A 20,027-nucleotide genomic window follows, 5' to 3' on the forward strand; every position below is an offset into this window, starting at 1 on the left:
TTGTTATAGGACGGCACTGGAAGATGCTAAGAAGCACATAGCCCGGAGGTTACGCTCCCTCCTGGCCGTGGACGCGCGGTCTTGACCTGTCGGCGAACAGGGGTAGTTCAGTTTGGCTTTAACTGTGGGGTACAGGGCATCCCGAAATAAGCTAGGAGTTAGAATCTCCTCACCGTTTAAATGGTGTGATGTGCTTGTTTGGACAAAGTTAAATTGAGTTAGGGATTTAGAAATCAGGCCATAGGCTGTTCTGGAGGAAACAGATACTGGTTAATTGATTACAAAAAAGTGAAGCTTTCTTCGGTTGGACCCGTTAACTTAAATTTGTTGAAATTTGTTAGGTGCTGAATCTGTCAGGCCTGTCAGTGATTGTAAATATAAGACGTCTTTGTAATATAAAATAAAAGAGTTTTGTCTGAGCTTTGTGTGACCCTGTGTGTGACGACAGCGCACTGCAGCGCTGCGAGCTATTTTTAGACGGTGTGTGAACATGCAAATGAGCTGTGACGCGCACAGAGGACTTTGCTTCCTGTTTAGCGTGTTTTTGAGTTTTATAATTTTGATTTGCAAACAATGATACATGCCTGTAAGTAAAACGCTGATTTTGCTGATTATGATACTACAAATAAGGTGTTGAATGACTGGGGTGTGAATGATGTTGGAGTTTAAAGCGGAAACTCAGAGAGGAGTGTGTTGGGAGACTGGCATGTAGTCTGTAGTGCAAAGGTGGGCGTCTTGCCTGCTAGTCTATTTAACAGTGATGAAAATGATATTAAATAAATCTCTCAGTGTGTTGATACAGGTGGCTATGGGGCTGGACCAACTGCCCCCACAAGCACGGCGGCCGAAGCAAAATTATAGTAATGGAAACCAAACTCAGCAAGAATCAGCAGCTGTGGAAAAGACAGCAGCTAGCAGAGAATTAAAGGAGAAATTAAAGGAGTTTTACACATAAAATTGCGGCCAACAGACTTGTGGAGGTTGGGAAGGCGCCTGGAGCATCACAACAAAAAGGTGAAACAAAAACACACACAAGCAGAGAAATGTGAGAGAGAGGCACGTGCTAGAGAAATGCCTCGTTTGAGAAAAAACGTTAAATTAGCCCATGTACAAACGCACATACACGCAATGAAGAAACAGCTTACACCCATGAACACGTGAAGATTTTCCAGCAAGTTTAAAGCAGTGAAACTTAACATACACCCGCCGTTACACAATAAAGTTTATCCACTACTAACAAATAAACCCTCTGGGTTGCAGGACAACAACTTAACTTCAAAAAAAAAAAAAAAAAAAATCACAACCAGTGATAACACGACAAATTTAGTGGTTAATAAAAGTCAAACTGTGACATGTTTTCTTCTGATTGATTAATACAAGTGATTACTGAATGAAAGAAAATTCCATTTTTGTGCTTTAAACATGATCTTAAGAATTTTAACATGTACCTGTGTTGTCCTGTCAGCTTGGTGAGTTATGAGAGGATTATATGGTGAGAAAAAACAAAAAAAAAAGGGGGAGAGAAGGCTGACACAGGGCCTGGTCCCGTTGTTTTTCCCCTCTCTGAGTAACACAGCCAATACAACATGATTTTCCTGTTCGTTTGTTTTTGTTTTTGTTTTGTTTTGTTTTTTCTCTTTATGCTTGATTACAGGCTGCTTTGTCGGCCCGGAAAAGCCGAGGCTGACCCTGGACTCCTGCTCTCCCCTCTACCATCTTTGCTCTCTCCTCTACCATCTTTGATGTGACCCTGACTAAATGCTAAAGCAGCTGAACCCGCAACAACAACTTGAAAAGGTCAACAGTGCTGCAGGAAAATGATCGCATGCAGCAGAGACGGAGAGCGGTAATCCAAGGCCCGTTTCACTACACGGGGAGATTTCTGTCAGCGTCTTTTCTTTCTGAGAAGATTGAGAAAGGCCCGGCTCCCACCACCGATTCTGACCACCTTATATAAAGGAACTATTGAGAGCATCCTGAGCAGCTATATCACTGTCTGGTTCGGGAACAGCACCATGCCGGACAGACAAGCACTACAGAGGGTTGTGCAATCAGCTGAGCGCACCATCCGCTCCGAGCACCCTGACCTGCACTCAATCTACAGCAGGCGGTGCTGGACCAAGACCAGGAAGATCGTGAAAGACCTCAGCCATCTCAACAACAGACTGTTCTCTCTGTTGCTGTGTACGTGACAAAGAAACATCTGGATTTGGAAAACGAGGCACTCGCAAAGCCACCAGCATTGTGCCTGATTGGACACACCCCTCTCACACACTCTTTACATTCTTGCCATATGGAAAAAGACAGCTTCAGCTGACAGAGCTGTGACGAGACGCCCATCAAGCCCAGATGAAAAGTGAGGCCGAGCAAAACCATGCTGACCTTAACCACTCTGCATTAAAAACTGTGCAGGACAGTGACGGACCAACAATGACCATCGGGCAGCAAAAAGGGCGTGCCAGGGACAGGAGGAGTAACTGAGGTCACCTCAGAATGGACAAAACACCAGGAGAAAATAAGCTGAAGGCACAGGTGTCGGGGCTCGGCCAGGAGCTGACCTCTGAGAAGAGCCGAACAGCAGAGCTGCAAAAGGCCGAGGAGCAAAGCAAGGAAAACATCAATGGACTTAAATCTGATTTCTACGGAAAAGACTCTGAGGTTTCTGCCCTCAATAAGACCTCGAGGCATCAGAGCAGAAACTGAGCATGGCCCAGGAGGAGCTAGCTGAAAATCGAACCCATCAGGCTTGGAGTCCAAGACACCGGACTTGAAATCAGGCCGGAGCATCCTGGAGCTAGATGAGCAGTGTGATTTGTCCGGTCTGCTATGGAGCGAACGTCAGGGGGATGGCTTCCTGTCGCCTCTGCCGTCCTCCGATCGCTCAGCGTCCTGGGCTGCCCAGCTCTGGACTGAACGCTCGGGCCGAGACACCCAAACAACCATGGACTCCATTCCCGTGGAATGGGACCACGACTACGACCTCAGCCGTGGGCTTGAGAGTGCAAGAAGGGATCCCAGAGAGCCTTGAGGCCTGTGTAAAACTAACAGAACAAAGATTGAGGTCTTCCACTGGGGAGGTGGAAGCTGTAGACTCTCCTATACACCTTCTGGATGTCAGCCGTTCCACCTGCAAACAAACGGACATCCAGACAATTGAGCTGCGTATCAAAACCCTGAAGGAAGATCGAAGCAAAAGGGTCAAGTTAAGGAGGAGCGAAATAAGGAGAAGATGCTGGACACTGGAGAAAAGGACTGCCTCAATTGGGGCCAGAACCAGTATGGACAGAACTCTGAGCAGCAGCACCAATGGATGCAAACAGACTGAAAAGGAGGAGGGCAGGACCCAGGGCAAGCTTCAGGCCGTGGTTTACCCAGAACACTACAACAGGAAAGTGATGAACACAAACACCCACACAAACACACACATCTACATGCACCGACTCAGAGTGAAAAGAAACATACATATGAACATATGCGCTCGTTGATTGAGGGAGAAATGACACACACACACACACAAATTAAAATGTTGATTCAATGAACTGAGAAGTGATCCACACACACACACGCTGATGCAATGAAGAATGCTTTACTAACAAATGCTGCACACAAACATCCAAATACGGAATTGGTTACAACAGCAAGAACTGATTGATTATTTATTGCTTAAATGTATTTCATGCCACGCAGAGGGCATTTGTGTAGATTTAGAGGACATGGTCTGAAGCACTTTGATAATGAAAACAATGTCTGTGCGTGATGTCTGTTTATGGCTCAAAGCCTCCACTGAATTGTTTACTGTGTTTCACACAGTCTAACAAGGACCAGTGGTACAGAGCGAAAATGATGAATGAATGGTGTGAGTTTTATTTCGAAGAGATTATGAAAAGGTTGTGTTGATTCAACTTAGTTGTTTACGTTTTTGCCAAGGTAAAGAGTTGGTGTGTAACTAGTGTCCACTATTGAGTCAAGTAAATCCAACATGTTTTGTTGGTGCAAAAAGGAGTTTTGGTTGATCTTTGGGTTTTGTTTGACACTAGGTTGATTCTATCAGTGAGGTTTGGATTGTTCTCTTTCTCTAAAAGAGAGGAAGATGGTTTGAACTTTGGACATGTTTGCAATGGGCCCCAGTATCTGTTATTATATGAGTGTTTTATTGTTTACGTTTGTTTTTGCTTTTGTTACAGTGCACTGAGATAAGAACATCTGAGAGGTGTGATCCACCGGTGGTGATATTTTGGTATTTTGTGAGTTCCTGATTTAACAAATCAGCTCTTTAATCCAGGCCTGAGAGATTGAACTTTAAAGCGCTATAAAATATTCTTATTGAAAACAGTCGCAAAGTATTTTTTCTCCATGATTATAATGAGCTTGGGAGAAAATTCACTTATATGGGACACTGATCCTGAAGCCTAAAAGGATTGCAGCGAGTCAATCCAGTCCAAAGAAGGAAAAACAAACAAGGAGCTGTTTCCTTTAAAATGATGACGTCATCTTGCTGGTGATGGAGCCTCGAATAGGCTGCGCGTGAGACTCCATTATCAGCAACTTTTGGTATGAATGTGTGTGGATGTATGCATATGACTGACGACTAAAAGTCATGGACTGACGACTAAAAGTTTAACTGACTTGATACTGAGACAAAAACGGTGCTGACTTTATGATTATTGAATGTCCACAGACAATTCACCCAGCCTGTAAAAGAAGGGTGGATGTTTTGTTTTGCTTTGTTTTGTCTGCAAGAACAGAAGAATGACAGAGACTAAAGAGCTGTAGCTTCACAGCAGTGTGAACTGCAGACTGAACCCTTTGGTTGCTAATTTTGAGCTACTGATGTTTGCATTAAGGAAATTGTGTTTCAGTAGCTGTGTTTTAATTAAGGTATTACATTATATTGTTGGGAATATTAAATGCTAAAGTGAAGAAAAGGTTTGATCCCACTCATGACTGAGCATGTTATTATTAACCATAGTGGGTCACTATAGAGAGTCAATTAATTTTAGAAAAAAACAAACAAACAAAAAACCCTCCACCGAGGTCTATGAATAAGAGGGGAATGATAGACAGCCACACTCAAAATGGAGATATGTAATGATAAACACTGGTCCCCGTCTTTTGGGCGCTCTCTTGAAGTAGTCAACAATTTAAAAGTAAGATAAAATAACAGGGGCATGTGCTGAGGGGTGGTGCTGCACAAGAACAAGAGTAAAATAAAGAAAATATTGTTTTTAGAAGTGCAAATTAAAATGTACCATTACACTCAGAGGATCAATATGAAGCTTGATATTTGTTAATTTTGAATGAAGTACATGACTGGTGACTGTTCTGTCCTGAGCTTTTGTTTTTACAGCACCCGCTTGATCACACCAACAGTTTCTCGCCACCGAAGAGGGGTACTTGCAAAAATAAAGAACGGGGAGGAATATCATCAAAACTGGAAACAGGTAATCCCCAAAGGGGGTGATAATGCCATAACTTTCACTATGGTCAAATTCTCAAAATTTGACCCTCAAAAATTCTTCAAACATTTAGACACAAAGTGGAGATTTAGATACATATAATGTCGTAAACCACATAAGCATGAAGTATTTGATTCAATAAGATGGTGAAAAAACAAGCAGCAAAAGGTTGATCATGTTAATGGTGTTTATTCAAGGGTGCAGAGGAGATTATTATTATTATTAAAGACAACAAATGAAATAACGAAAAGTAGAAGTGGAAAAATTTGCGTTAACGGTAATAAAATCAAAAAAAAAGAAATACTAACTAAAACTGTACTGAATGTTCACAAAACTAACTAAAATTAACTAGATTTATAGCAAAATGTGTTTGGTTGCATTGATGTGTGCGTGCCCTGCTATAGTGAAATTAAGGTAGTACGTTAGTCGAGTCGTCTGTGTTGCTGCTCCGTTCACGCGCAGAATCAGGTCAGGAAAAGTCGGGAGACAGCGCCAGAATAGAATTGAGGATGATTTTAATATGACTGTTTTGTAGACATAACAAGAGTCTTGTAGTGGAGAGGGACGTAATGTCCTCCTGAGACCCAGAGAATAAGAAAAAACAGGGAGAAAATATTTTCGTTTTTTCTTTTTTCTTTTTTTTTTCTTTTTTCTTTTAAATGAATCAAGTGTTATTAAAATAACAATCTCATAAGATGAAGATCAGGGACCAACCCAGAAGTCACTGACACTTCACTAGCTGTAAACTATTGGTTTAGGAATAAGTGATGGCACTGAACTGTCTATTTCACAAAAGTCAATTTATTTAGGATATCTGAGGAAGTACTGATTTTATTTGGAGACACAAAGGAACATTTGGCACTTCCCTCATCTCACATCTGTTTCATTGTTGTACCCAATCATTCTACAACTGAAATGCCTTGGACTGCTAAACATTTCAGGCAAGTGGAGTGAACCATATTTTGCTAGACTCTCATCAGATTGGGGCTTCCTTTTATTGATCTTTGGAGAGAAGTCTTCATTACTGGTATTATTCAGGTCTTGTTCACATGTTTGTCCCAGGTTTCTCAGCCAAGAGGAGCTTAAACCCCAGATATTGTGAGTTCTTTTCACACATTGAGATCACTGATAACTCTCAGCAACGACGTGATCTCGTAGAAACAATTAGGTGTTATGGATTCAACTATAATTGCGACACTTATTTTTTTTTTACTTTACTGGAAAAGATTTCTGCATTTTACCCATATTTTATTTTTAACTCAAAATCAAAATTCCAGATTCTACTACATGTTGGTTTTGCACCAGATAGGATGACAGATTTCAGGTGGCCCTGTGTCTTCCTCTATTACATCTGCCACTGCATCTCGATAATCTTCTCTGTGGCTTTTAGTGGGTCCTGACCCTCTCATATTTTGAAAAATCTATGTTTGAATCTCCCTTAATAATTGTGTTAAGAATTCTCTCCGTCTTTGTCAAAAGTTGGGTATTAGGAAAAAGTGAAATAAATATAAATATAAAGTCCCAATGTGTAGAGCACACATTAATAAATTAGTCATGTTCCCTGTGAAAGTAAATGAGCCTAATTCTTAAAGACCCCTGAAATTATTTACCAGATGTTTATTTTTTGAATAAAATAGAAATCTGAGTTTAACAAAACATTTTAATTGTAAATATCAAGCTTATCTTTCTTTCTTCCATAAAATGTGCTTGTGGGCACGCCAGCCATTTTGAAAAGGTGGGAAAAACAATTGGCAAGGCCACACCCCCACACATGGGATATAATTTTAAAGGTTCTGTTGTCCTCTCTAAGAAACATCAGGACTTAGAGGAGTGGCAAGTAGAGTATGAGAGCTACAAGCAAAAAACTAAATGTGTACTACAGTGCGAAAAAATGAATTACTGGGTCATCAGGGGGTCTTGAGGGACATTTATAAAACAAAAAATCCCACAAACCTTAAAAGTGCACTTGAAAAGCTCACACAAGAAGGTTAACCTAGCTTACCTAGAAGACCTCATCAGGGGGAGCACGCTCCCCCTCGTTGAAGAGCTCACCCACTTAACTCGCATCCCAAGAAAATAGCTAACCCCAGATAAGGCAGCGTGATGTATCCCGAGATAACAGGACTGGGACATCTAAATAAAGGTGTGAAACAATCGCCTTCAAAAGGTTATCAATTCACTTTAACCAAAATTAGGACCACTCGGTGCGGCAAGAGTTAATAGTTATTAGTCTCAACACCCAAGGATAATTAGAAGAGCATGACTGATATGATGGAACTGAGATTTTGTTACACTTAACTTTTGCAAAACACAAATAAAACTAAATTGAAACTAAGGACTTTCAGAAAAATAAAAACTAGACTAAACTAGCAAAGAATTGGTAAAAACTAATTACAACTGGCAAAAATTGAAAATCTGGAGTCGAAACTAAATAAAAGATAAAACCTAATGAAAATGGCGAAACGTTTAAAACCCTGGTGCAGAGATTGGCAAATCTGACCAGGAACGTTATAAAATGGATTGTCAGAACAGTCAGCGTTAAAGCCACATTTGACAGTCCATACTAGGATGGCATTGGACATCTCGGGGGTGGAAAGGGGTTGGTGTGACCAAGGTGTGGTTTGGCTTGTCGTATGTATATTTGAGATCATATGGCTCTGGATGGACCGGTTACCAGGGCATGGAAGGAGGACAGACTCATTAAAGGAGGAGAAGGAACTTGCTGGGATTGGAGATCCTCTGGGTGAGTGGTTGATTAAAAGCATGCATAAAATAGAAGTTATCTGTTGTTATTGATTGGTAATAGATTGATAATTGGCCACATTTACAGCTGTATTGACTTGTTGTGGACGTAGTCGACTTCAGGTTTAAACACTCTCATTAACAGGTTGAAAATAGTGATATTAAAGGAAGAGTATGCAGCGCCACCCTGTCAGACGCCAGTGATGGTGGAGCTCACTGATGAATCAGGTGAGCTGGATTCATGGCTGATTCAAAACTAAGATCCCCCTGCTGTGGTCAGTAAGGGGAGAAAAGGGGGAAATAAATTCAAGAATTAAAGAGGCATTTATAAACGTTTAGGTGTCAAGTGAAACGGGACAAAAGGGGGTGTTATACTGTTATTTTCAATGTCAGCATTATTATTGTATGAGAATCATGCAACAAGCATTGCATCGATGATCATTTATTGAAGCTTTTGACCTTATACTAACATTTGTGTTCCTGTGATTGTTATAACTTCTGATGAGTCTTCTATTTACAGGTGTTAGGATAATGATATAATTTTTCATTGCAGGTGTAACCATGATCATTTTTATAAATATTGCAACTTGTTGCTCATTGTAGAGTTGTGCTCAAGTTAATAAGGGTTAAAAGCTACAGTCAGCGCGAATGTCTGACTGATCTATTGAGGGGAAAGGCTTCGAGCATAGAAGGCCGCACGCGCTTACAAAACACTGATATCATGTTATTCTTTGTGATCTTTTCTTAAATTATGTCTTTAAGGTTAGTTTAAATAGTGGCAGTTAATTAAACGAGATTTATTAAAATATTAAATACCTGAGTCAGAACGTTACACGCGGATCACCTTAAGAGTCTGGGAAACTTTGTAGCTGCCTAACTTTTTTTTTTGAATGTTCTAGCTCCGTTGATTTGACACATTGGAATGTGTCAAAAAAGGGGGGGAAGGTTGAGCTTTAACATCAAACCAGGATTATTTGAACATTTTATAACTTCATTTGTGTCTTTAATAATTTAGGAATGGTAAAGCTTAAGCTAATAGCGGTCCGAGAAGACAGACCTTTTAGAGAATCAGTGAAAAAGCATAAACTATCACTTTCATGTTTAATCATTACTCATTGAAATGAACTGAATAGCGTTTAGAAGATTTGTTAATTTTTTGTCTTTTGTTAAAAAGAGGGGTTTCAATAATTTTCAGACACACCTTGCAAATGTGCTTATAACGAGTTGGCACTCGGCCTTTTGAAGGTCAGAAGCTTCGTTCGGCGTGACTGTCCGGACTGATAAAGTGTAAGAAATGCCTTGAGTGCGGAGGGCTAAATGCAAACATGCTTACACACACATAAGATATGATTAGAATAAGTCCCTGGGACATTCTGAATGTTTTAGACCAATTCTGAATCACTAGAAGGTCAGTAGATAATAACATTAGATTATTAGGGTTAGGAAGAGAGGTGTTTTGGTTTTCTGTCTCTTACAGAGAAAGGAACAGACACCAGACGAGGTCACAGAGATGCGAGGATCCTCCGTAGCAGAGTCAGACACAGTGACTGCCGAGACATCAACTGGGTCCAAGGGTCATGGCGTTTGGGCTCCAGCTAGTCACCACAAAAGGATGGATCCCATAAACACAGCAATAACCATGAAGGGGTTGGCGGAAATCCGGGAACACCAGACCAACGAAGTTCGAGAGGCTTTTGGGCAAAAAGGGGACACCTTCCTGTTCCTTTTTCTGGAGAATACACAGATCGTTGTTTGAAATTGGAGCAGAATAATCCCCTGATCTGTGTTACGACTGAAGGGTTGTCTAACCCCTAAGGTTGAAGAATTAAGAGCAGAGGATCACCCAACTGGACGACACTGGTAGCTGCAGCAATAAAATAAAGGTTAAGAGCTCTTCGGACAGAGGTTCTAGTCTACGTCTGAATGGTATCAGGGAACACCAAATAAAGCTGTGGGAGAACAGGGGAGTGTCATCTGGACCTGCTATCCTTGTAGTAATAGTTTGTCTTGCACCTGACTTGCGCAAACACAGAGGTCATCTTACATATGGTTTGCCCCTCAGGGGGACAAAGGACCTCAGGAGTGAGAAGAGATGAACCCGGCCACACTGGGCTACAGGGTGTTTGTGAGGTCATTATTCTAATGACCTCATCAGGGGGAATTGTAAAATTATGATATTATTTTATGCCATGTTATACCCCTAATTAAAGATTGTGAATTATTATGTAGTTTTAGTTTGCATTATTCTCCTGAATTAGAAGAAGCTGATAACTATTGCATTAGTTAAACTGATTTGCATTACATTAAATTGCTGACTTGTTGTGAATGAATGATATTGTTTTATGATGCATTATATTGCTGAGTTATAAGAAATACTGTTCGCAGAAGGTTATTGTCTAATTTGTCTGAGTAGAAGAGAACAGAGTGTGCTGGAGTTTTCTGCCCCATTTCAGCAGGAGCAGATAAACAGGGAGCCAAGGTCGTAGCTTAGGCGCTGTGTGAGAGAGACCATGTGAATGTTTAGGCTTTTTATGATAAGGTGGAGGCACCAGAGGTTATAAAAGTTTGAGCAATGCTCCACCATTTTGAGATTTTGAGGCTGTCTGCATCAGTGTCCATCTCCCACGTGTGTGATCATTAAATCATCGTTTGACTCAACCCGGCCGGACCAGTGTTGTTATTGTGGTTTTTTCTCTTGTCTCCATCCCCAATATTTTGAACCTTAACAGAGGTCTTTGAATTATTCTGACCCATGTTCAGTGACTTCCAGAGGGGTTTACACGCTTGAAGGATTTATGTTAGTATTTTTGCTGTGGCACAGCTGAGGTTACTTTCAATTTTATTGCTAGCAATTTTATCTTTTCTTTTGTTTTTGGTGAGCAACTTTTCACTTAACGAGCAACTTCTCGCAAAACAACAGGCAACTTCCTGTGTCTCTCTGCTTTTAATTTACTTTATTCGGGGACTAAGGAAGATTCGTCAGTGTATCCCATTTATCTGGGCCACTAAGGAAAACTTCGTCAGCATATCCCGTTTCTTTGTGGGTCACTGAGAAAGGTATAATACAGTCCCATATAAATATAAAAGACACGTATTTACCTTCGTCAGCGTATCCCACTTCTGACACCAAATTGAAAGAAATCTCCGTCCCGGGTCATCCGTGGATCGGGCTTTCCTCCGAGGCGTGGGCACCTATAAGCAGAGTTTTGTCTTTACCCTATAAGATTCAAAATTATTCAAAGTAACACTCAGGTATGCCGTTCAGCAGGTTAGTTACGACGTCGGGAGTAGCTTGGGAGAACAAGGAAACACAGACTGCTTCAGGTTGCCTTCCCAAACCAACTCAAAGGTTTATTCATAATACAACAGTTTATATAGAGGAAAAAGGTTCGTGTGTCAGCAGATTCTCAGTTCAAACCGGTACAGACCAAATAAGGAAGCGTCTTCCTGCCCTCTGAGCAAAGAAGTATCCTTTGTATAGTTTATCAGTTCAGCTACAATTTATGATTATCCCAGCAAAATACACTCCTAGACATAGAATACAGAGTTCTTTCATTAGTGAATTCTGAAACAAACCACCTGGCCTTTAACAAGCCTTTTTCTAAGAGATAAAGAAGGGAGGATGGGAGTAAGGAAGTGATCTCTGTGGTATTTTCGACCTTGAGGTACCATCCTGTGATTCTTACACATTAATTCTTGGGTCACAGAGAAAGAGAAAAACAACTAGTAAATGGGCCTTATTGAGTAACAGTTTTCCTGTATAATATCACTATAAAACAATATCCTGTAAATGCTACCATGGTATCAAAATATCACAACAAGTATGAGTTTAAGTACTTGAGAAACATCAAAAATATCATTTATGTATACATTGAAAAGTTTTGGTCCTAACACTGACCCTTGGGGAACACCACATGTAATACCAAGTTTCTCTGAATGGTAATGCCCTATGCTAACATATTGTTCCCGACCCGTTAGGTAACTTTTTAACCAGTTACCAGCTTTCCCTCGAATACCATATCTTTCCAATTTATCCAATAAAATTGAGTGATTGATTGTGTCGAAGGCCTTTTTGAGATCAACAAAAATACCAACTGCATATTTATTTTTATCCAGTGTATCAGTAATTTCTTCTACTGCCTCAATTATCACCATTGAAGTGGTTCTTTGCGTTCTGAAACCATACTGACCAACATTTATTATTTGATGTTTTTCAAGGAATTTTTCTAATCTTGAATTAAAAAGTTTTTCTAGAATTTTTGAGAATTGAGGCAGTAGAGAAATAGGCCTATAATTGGTAAAACTGTGTTTGTCATTACTTTTATATAGTGGTATTACTTTCACAATTTTTTGGAAAACAACCGGACTGAAATGATAAATTACAGATACAGTATATGTTAAGGGACTAGCAATATTCAGAACAACCTGTTTAACTACAGACATATTTATGTCATGATAATCCATTGAAGACTTACTTTTACATTTTAATGTGATATTTATTACTTCTTGCTCATTTGTAGCTGAGAGGAACAGTGAAAATGGATTTGATTTTATATTACTGATATTTTCATTTTTATGACACAGGATGTCCGCTGCTAGTTCAGGGCCAACATTTATGAAGAATTTGTTTTTTGTGATTTTCACCATTTGCATCAGTAAAATATTCAGGATATGATGTTCCAGAAGATCCTTGTTTAATTAAGTTGTTTAACACATCCCAAGTTCCTTTTATATTGTTTTTATTGTCATATAATCTTAATATTCAACATATGGACACCACGGCGCCAGCTGCTCAGGCCCAAGGCTGGAGCCGACCAAGACAACTCCCTGATAACGACTGTGTGATGACTATTCTTCCCATCCCATGCAAGGCCACCTGGGTTGGCTGGCAGACTGTTTACTTAGCCTGATAGAGCGAAGGACACTGTCTCAGCTGAACTCTAGACACGCACACACATACACTTACACTGATAAGCACGCACTCATCCCCCTCCCGCAGATGACTCCGGCAAGACCAGAGGTGGAGGTTTGTGCATTTATATTAACAATGCTTGGTGCATGAACTCCACTACTACTGAGAGTCACTGCTCACCTAATGCGGAGTTTTTAATGGTCAAATGCAGACCTTATTATCTCCCCAGAGAACTCACTTCGATCATACTCACTGCCGTGTATATACCCCCCGACGCTAATGCTAGGTTGGCCATGAAAGAACTTTCTGCAGCCATTAACAAACACCAGAATAAACACCCCGATGCTGCTTTTATTGTTGCTGGCGACTTCAACCACACCAACTTAAAGACAGTCCTCCCCAGATTCCACCAACATGTCTCCTGCCACACCAGAGGAGACAAGACTTTAGACCATGTGTATTCCAACCTGGCTGGAGCCTACAAAGCCACACATTGTAGGCTCCCCACATTGGACAATCGGACCATCTCTCCCTGTTCCTCACACCTAGGTATTCACCACTCATCCAACATGTGAAACCTGCTGTGAGGACAATTAAAGTGTGGCCAGAGGGGACAGACGCAGTGCTCCAGGACAGATTTAAAAACACAGACTGGAATATGTTCACCCACACAGACCTGGACCAGTACGCCTCATCTGTACTGGATTACATCTCCGAAACCACAGACAGTGTCACCACCCAGAAACGGATCACCATGTACCCCAACCAGAAGCCTTGGATGAACCGGGATGTTTGTCTCCTCCTGAAGGCCCGCAACACCGCCTTTAGGTCAGGAGATGCACACGCCTACAGCACAGCCAGGGCTAATCTAAAGAAGGGCATCAAAAAAGCCAAACACCATTACAAAAAGAAGGTAGAAGAACACTTCTCCAACTCCAACCCCCGACGCATGTGGCAAGGACTCCAGACCATTACAGACTACAGGACCACCAAACCCTCCCCCGCATCCTCTGATGTCTCCTTCCTCAACGAACTCAACAACTTTTATGCTCGTTTTGAGCGAGGGAACCCCACAACCACAACCAAAGCAGACATGACGCCAGACCACCAACCTCTGACTCTCTCCCCCACCGATGTAGGAGCGGTGCTGAGCAGGATCAATGTCCACAAGGCTGCAGGTCCTGATGGCATCCCCGGGCGTGTTCTCAGAGCATGTTCTGGGGAGCTTGCAGGAGTGCTCACAGACATATTCAATCTGTCCTTGGCCCACGCTGTGGTACCGGCCTGCTTCAAATCCACCTCCATCGTCCCGATACCCAAAAACTCCAACCCATCTTGCCTCAATGATTACCGCCCAGTAGCACTCACCCCCATCATCACTAAGTGCTTAGAGCAGCTGGTCCTAGCACACTTCAAATCCTGTCTCCCCCCCACCCTGGACCCCCACCAATTCGCATACCGCCAGAACAGGAGCACAGAGGATGCAGTCTCCATCGCACTGCACTCTGTCCTCTCACACCTGGACAACAACAACACCTACGCCAGAATGCTGTTTATAGACTTCAGTTCAGCATTCAATACAATCCACCCCTCACAACTCATCAGGAAACTGACAGACCTGGGCATCAGTTCCCTCATCTGCAAATGGTTACTGGACTTCCTGACCAACCGCCCCCAACATGTCCGGCTGGATAACCGCTGCTCATCTACCATCACAATGAACACCGGTGTACCACAAGGCTGTGTGATGAGCCCTTTCCTCTACTCCCTCTTCACCCACGACTGCAGACCTGCTGATGGTTCCAACACCATCATTAAGTTTGCAGATGACACCACGGTGATTGGCCTCATCAGTGACAACGATGAGGCCGCCTACAGGGAGGAGGTGGATCGTCTGGCTGAGTGGTGCGACAGAAACAACCTGCTGCTTAACACCGAGAAGACCAAGGAGCTCATCGTGGACTACAGGAGGAATGCTGACCCACATCCACCCATCCACATTAAGGGGACGGCTGTGGAGCATGTGAGCAGCTTCAAGTTCCTGGGAGTCCACATCTCCGAGGATCTCACCTGGACGACCAACTGCTCCAAGCTGGTCAAGAAGGCTCACCAGCGCCTCTTCTTCTTGAGGACTCTGAGGAAGAACCACCTGTCCTCAGACATCCTGGTGAACTTCTATCGTTGCACCATCGAGAGCATCCTGACCAACTGTATAACAGTCTGGTACGGGAACTGCTCTGCCTCGGACCGGAAGGCGTTGCAGATGGTCGTGAAAACTGCCCTGCGCATCGCCAGAGCACCACTTCCTGCCATAAAAGACATCTCAAATTCAAATTCAAATTTTATTTGTCACGTACACAGTCATACACAGTACGATATGTAGTGAAATGCTTGGACAACTGCTCGTGACCTAAAGAAAACAAAAAAGGAAAAGGCTATGAATAAGATAGGAAATAAATATGAAAAATTAAAAAGGGTAAATTTAACTAGGAAGGAATAAAATATAAATTAAGGTTAAAAATGAAATAACTGTACAACACAAATTAGAATGAAGGGTAAATTTAACTGGGAAGAATAAGATAAAGATAAATATATAAATTAAAGTTGAAAATAAAATAACTGTACAACAAAATACACAATATAGAACTATATAAGAATGTATGAAGAAATCTAAATATAAATAAATATATACACAATAACAGCAGCTGTACAAGTATTAACCGGAAATGAAGAATATAGTGACCAGTGTTGTGCAAAACCAAAGTCCAGAAAGTCCAGTGTGTGTGTAAGAACCATATGTGTGGGTCAGTACTGTGTGGTGGTGTGATTGAGAGACCGTATCGCCTGCGGGAAGAAGCTCCTCCTCAGTCTCTCTGTGTTGGTCTTCAGGGAGCGGAATCGCTTTCCTGACCTCAACAGAGAGAACAGTCTGTTGTTGGGATGGCTGAGGTCCTTCACGATCTTCCTGGCCTTGGTCCAGCACCGCCTGCTGTAGATTGAGTGCAGGTCAGGGAGCTCGGAGCGGATGGTGCGCTCAGCTGACCGCACAACCCTCTGTAGAGCTCGTCTGTCCTGCATGGTGCTGTTCCCGAACCAGGTTAAGATGTTTCCCGCCAGGATGCTCTCTATGGTGCACGAGTAAAAGTTCCTGAGCACCTTGGAGGGCAGTTGGAAGTCTCTCAAGCGTCTGAGGTGGTAGAGACGCTGTCGGGCCTTTTTCACCACGGTGTTGATGTGACAGGACCATGACAGGTCCTGCGTGATGTGAACTCCGAGGTATTTGAAGCTGTCCACTCTCTCCACTGGGCACTCGTTGATGACAGGGGTCTGGTAGTTCCTCTCCTGCTTAGTGCTGAAGTCCACTATCAGCTCCTTTGTCTTACTGACGTTTAGAAGGAGGTTGTTCCTCTGGCACCAGTTCTCCAGATTCCTAATCTCCTTCAGGTAGGCCGTCTCGTTGTTATCAGAGATCAGGCCCACCACGACGGTGTCGTCAGCAAACTTGATGATGGTGGTGGAGCTGGTAGTGGCCACACAGTCATATGTGTACAAAGAGTACAGCAGGGGGCTCAGAACACACCCCTGGGGGGCTCCAGTGCTGAGAGTGGTGGAGGCTGAGACATGTCCGCCCATCCTTACTGCCTGTGGTCTGCCAGTTAGGAAGTTGGAGATTCACTGACACATAGATGAGCTGAGTCCCAGATGCTCCAGCTTGGTGGTGAGTGTGAAGGGAATTATGGTGTTAAATGCAGAGCTGTAGTCTATGAAGAGCATTTTAACATAATTCCCCCTTCTAGTGTCCAAGTGAGTGAGTGATGTGTGGAGGAGATGAGAGATGGCATCGTCTGTGGAACGATTTGGACGGTAAGCGAACTGTAGTGGGTCCAGTGTGTCTGGTAGTGAAGAAATGATGAAGTCTCTGACCAGGCGTTCAAAGCACTTCATCACTACTGAGGTGAGGGCTACAGGGCGATAGTCATTGAGAGAAGCAGGGTGGGGTTTCTTTGGGACAGGAACAATGATGGACTCTTTGAAGCATGTGGGGATCACCGACTGAGATAAAGAGATGTTGAATATCTCAGTGAACACAGGAGCTAGCTGGTATGCGCAGTCTCTTAGGATACGACCTGGGATGCCGTCTGGTCCTGCTGCTTTCCTGGTGTTCACTCTCTTGAAGGCTCTCCTTACTTCATGCTCGGAGATGACGAGCACGTTTCCGGTGCTGGCAGTATCTTCCTGTCTGCAGCCGTTAGCGCCGCTAACACTAGCATTGTTGGAGACCTTAGCTGCAGCCTCGAAGCGAGCATAGAAAGTGTTCAGCTCGTCTGCCAGAGTCACGGCCGCGTTCGTCATACCGGTTGTTGGTGCTTTATAGTCCATTATTGTCCTTAGTCCCCGCCACAGGCTCCTAGAGTCACTCTGTTGGAGTTGTGACTCTAGTTTCCTCCCGTAGCGCTGCTTCGCCTCTTTCACCGCCCTCCGCACGTTATATGACGCGGCTACAGGAAGCGGTGTCTGAAAAGGGCTGGGAAAATCATCAAAGACCCCAGTCACCCGTCACATGGACTCTTCACCCTCCTGCCCTCTGGGAGGCGCTACAGGAGCCTCCGGACTAAGACCACCAGGTACCGGAACAGCTTCTTCCCCACAGCTGTCAGACTCCTGAACTCTGCCTCCTGACATCTGACCCACGTTAAACTCATGGACTGAACATACACACACCCACAATGGATAACTGTACCCTCAAACACACAATAATAACATGGACTGAACCACCACTCACAACCACCAGCACTTTATATAGCCTCTGTAGAAACTATCTACACCCTCACTTATCTTAACTGCACTACTGTATAGCTCTGTGTAAATAATCATTCTGTACATTCGATAATTTTTAATCCTACAACTGTTTACAACTTGCATAGTTCCCATTTCTGTATAGCTGTATATCTCAGATTCTGTAAAGTTATTTATTTCATATTCTGTATAGTTTTTCATATTTATATCCTGTTCATATCCTGTACATAGCTTGTACTCACTACAGCCTGTACATACTTATAGTTATAGAATATTCACAACATACTTCATACCGTGTACATTATAACATACCATAATAGACCCATTTCTGTAATATACTCACATATCTATATTATTGCCAATATATATTGTAATATATCTATATCACTAAAGCACTTCTGGATGGATGCAAACTGCATTTCGTTGCCCTGTACCTGTGCATGTGCAATGACAATAAAGTTGAATTCTATTCTATTCTATTCTTTCCAAACGCCTTCGATGCTTGTTTCCTGTGGAAGACGGCGGGTCTGTGTGCGGCGCTGGAATGGTTGCGCTGTGCAGGACGACTGCTGTGTTTCCTTCGGATTACTCCTCACCCCCTACCCAACCCCTGTGGCTTGTCACGTGCTCCAATGTTGTGATGTGGACATTTATGTGCTCTCTGTGCAGAGGAGTTTTTTTTGTTTCCTGTTCTCATGCTGTCCTCCCATAGGTGCCCAGCATGAGGAGAGGTCTCTTTTTATTTTTCCTCTCGTACTTTTCCCATTGTTGTGTACTTTTTCAGTGTTTTTTTTCTGTAATGCTGCCAATCTCCGACTGTATTCCCATGTGATGTCTTTGTTGTGTGTGTAAGTCGGGGGGGGGGGTCCTATTCCTCTGCGGGGCGACCTGCATATGGCCAATAAAGCATTCATTCAATTCAATTCAAGAGTTGGATGTCACTCAACTGTGAAGGAGAGCTGATGGTGTCAAAAACTGAATTATGTTATTTGCAAAGTGAATTTTATATATCATTTGTTTATCCAGCCAAAAAAACCTCACTGACTTTAAAAATGTATTTTTTAAGCATGAGCTGGCTGTAAACATATTTCAAGTGGCCAAAAAGGAGTGGATTGGTTATAATGTTGGTACAATAATGCAAAGTCATAAAGACACTTTTACACTTTGTATATAACCCCTTTGCAAATCCTGCTCACTAAAGTCTATTAGACAATTTAAGTAAAGACATTATACATTACAAAAAACAAAACAAATGGAAACATTGGAATCACTTTTTAGCAAAACACCCAATTTAACCCTCCGGAAAAACTCTCTCCACACACACACACACAATGATTTATGAGGCAAAACCAAACACGTCTCTTAGGCTACGTTCACACTGCAGGTCTTAATGCTCAATTCCAATTTTTTTGCCTGCTTGTTCACACTACAAATAAAATGCAACAGCAAATGTGCTCTAGTGTGAACCCTCAAAGCAGCCCGCATGCGCAAAAAAAGACGTCTCACACAACGCGCTCTGTTTAGACCCAGAGCAAACCGTATTGTTTGACTGTTGGCCCTTAATATAAAGACTTCGGACTTTACGTTTCCCAATTTTGCTTTGAGTAATAAAGTTATTGTGTTATTTACATATGGCCTAATAATGATCCTTATTGCTGTTTTAGAGAGGAGCGGTGCTTCAAAGGATAGTTGCAGATTTCTGTCAAAATCTGCCGATTGTACAGTACAAATAAAATTTCCACGTTCCTCCAACGCTGTCTTACCAACTGTTTCACTAACATCCACACGAGATGGCCAGGAAGCGTTCGCGATGTCTTCTCCGGCGCTGATAATTGGCGTCTGTCTTGTGTCAGTGACGTAAAAGACGCCTTTAATGCGACGTGACCATACAAACAGCAGTCGCTTTCTAAAACATCAGATGTGTATCGGATTCAGCACCACATACGAAAGTGACCCAGATCGGATTTGAAAATATTGGATTTGTGCCGTTCACACTGTCATACCATGATCGGATATGGGTCACATAGGGTCAAAAAAGTCGGATTTGATGCGCTTTTGCCTGCAGTGTGAACGTAGCCAAAGATTAGTTTCACATTTTCAGAAGTGAGTGACATCCTGGA

General features: G+C 42.5%; 1 long non-coding RNA gene across 1 annotated transcript in view; it reads left to right on the plus strand.

Annotated features, from left to right (window-relative positions):
- LOC146640782 (uncharacterized) overlaps positions 1–10,856 on the plus strand; it is a 12,248-nt gene extending 1,392 nt beyond the window's left edge. The window contains exons 1-2 of the long non-coding RNA XR_014909910.1: positions 1–8,199; positions 8,344–10,856. The exon at positions 1–8,199 is cut by the window's left edge and continues 1,392 nt beyond it. This is a non-coding gene — a long non-coding RNA (uncharacterized LOC146640782). The remainder of the gene's footprint in view (positions 8,200–8,343) is intronic.
- The last annotated feature ends 9,171 nt before the right edge of the window (positions 10,857–20,027 follow it).

This window comes from Rhamphochromis longiceps, unplaced genomic scaffold (assembly GCF_057381845.1).
Source record: "Rhamphochromis longiceps isolate RC_006_pf unplaced genomic scaffold, R_longiceps_female_GT1.1 unmapped_scaffold_2, whole genome shotgun sequence".
In the NCBI taxonomy this organism is placed as follows: domain Eukaryota; kingdom Metazoa; phylum Chordata; class Actinopteri; order Cichliformes; family Cichlidae; genus Rhamphochromis; species Rhamphochromis longiceps.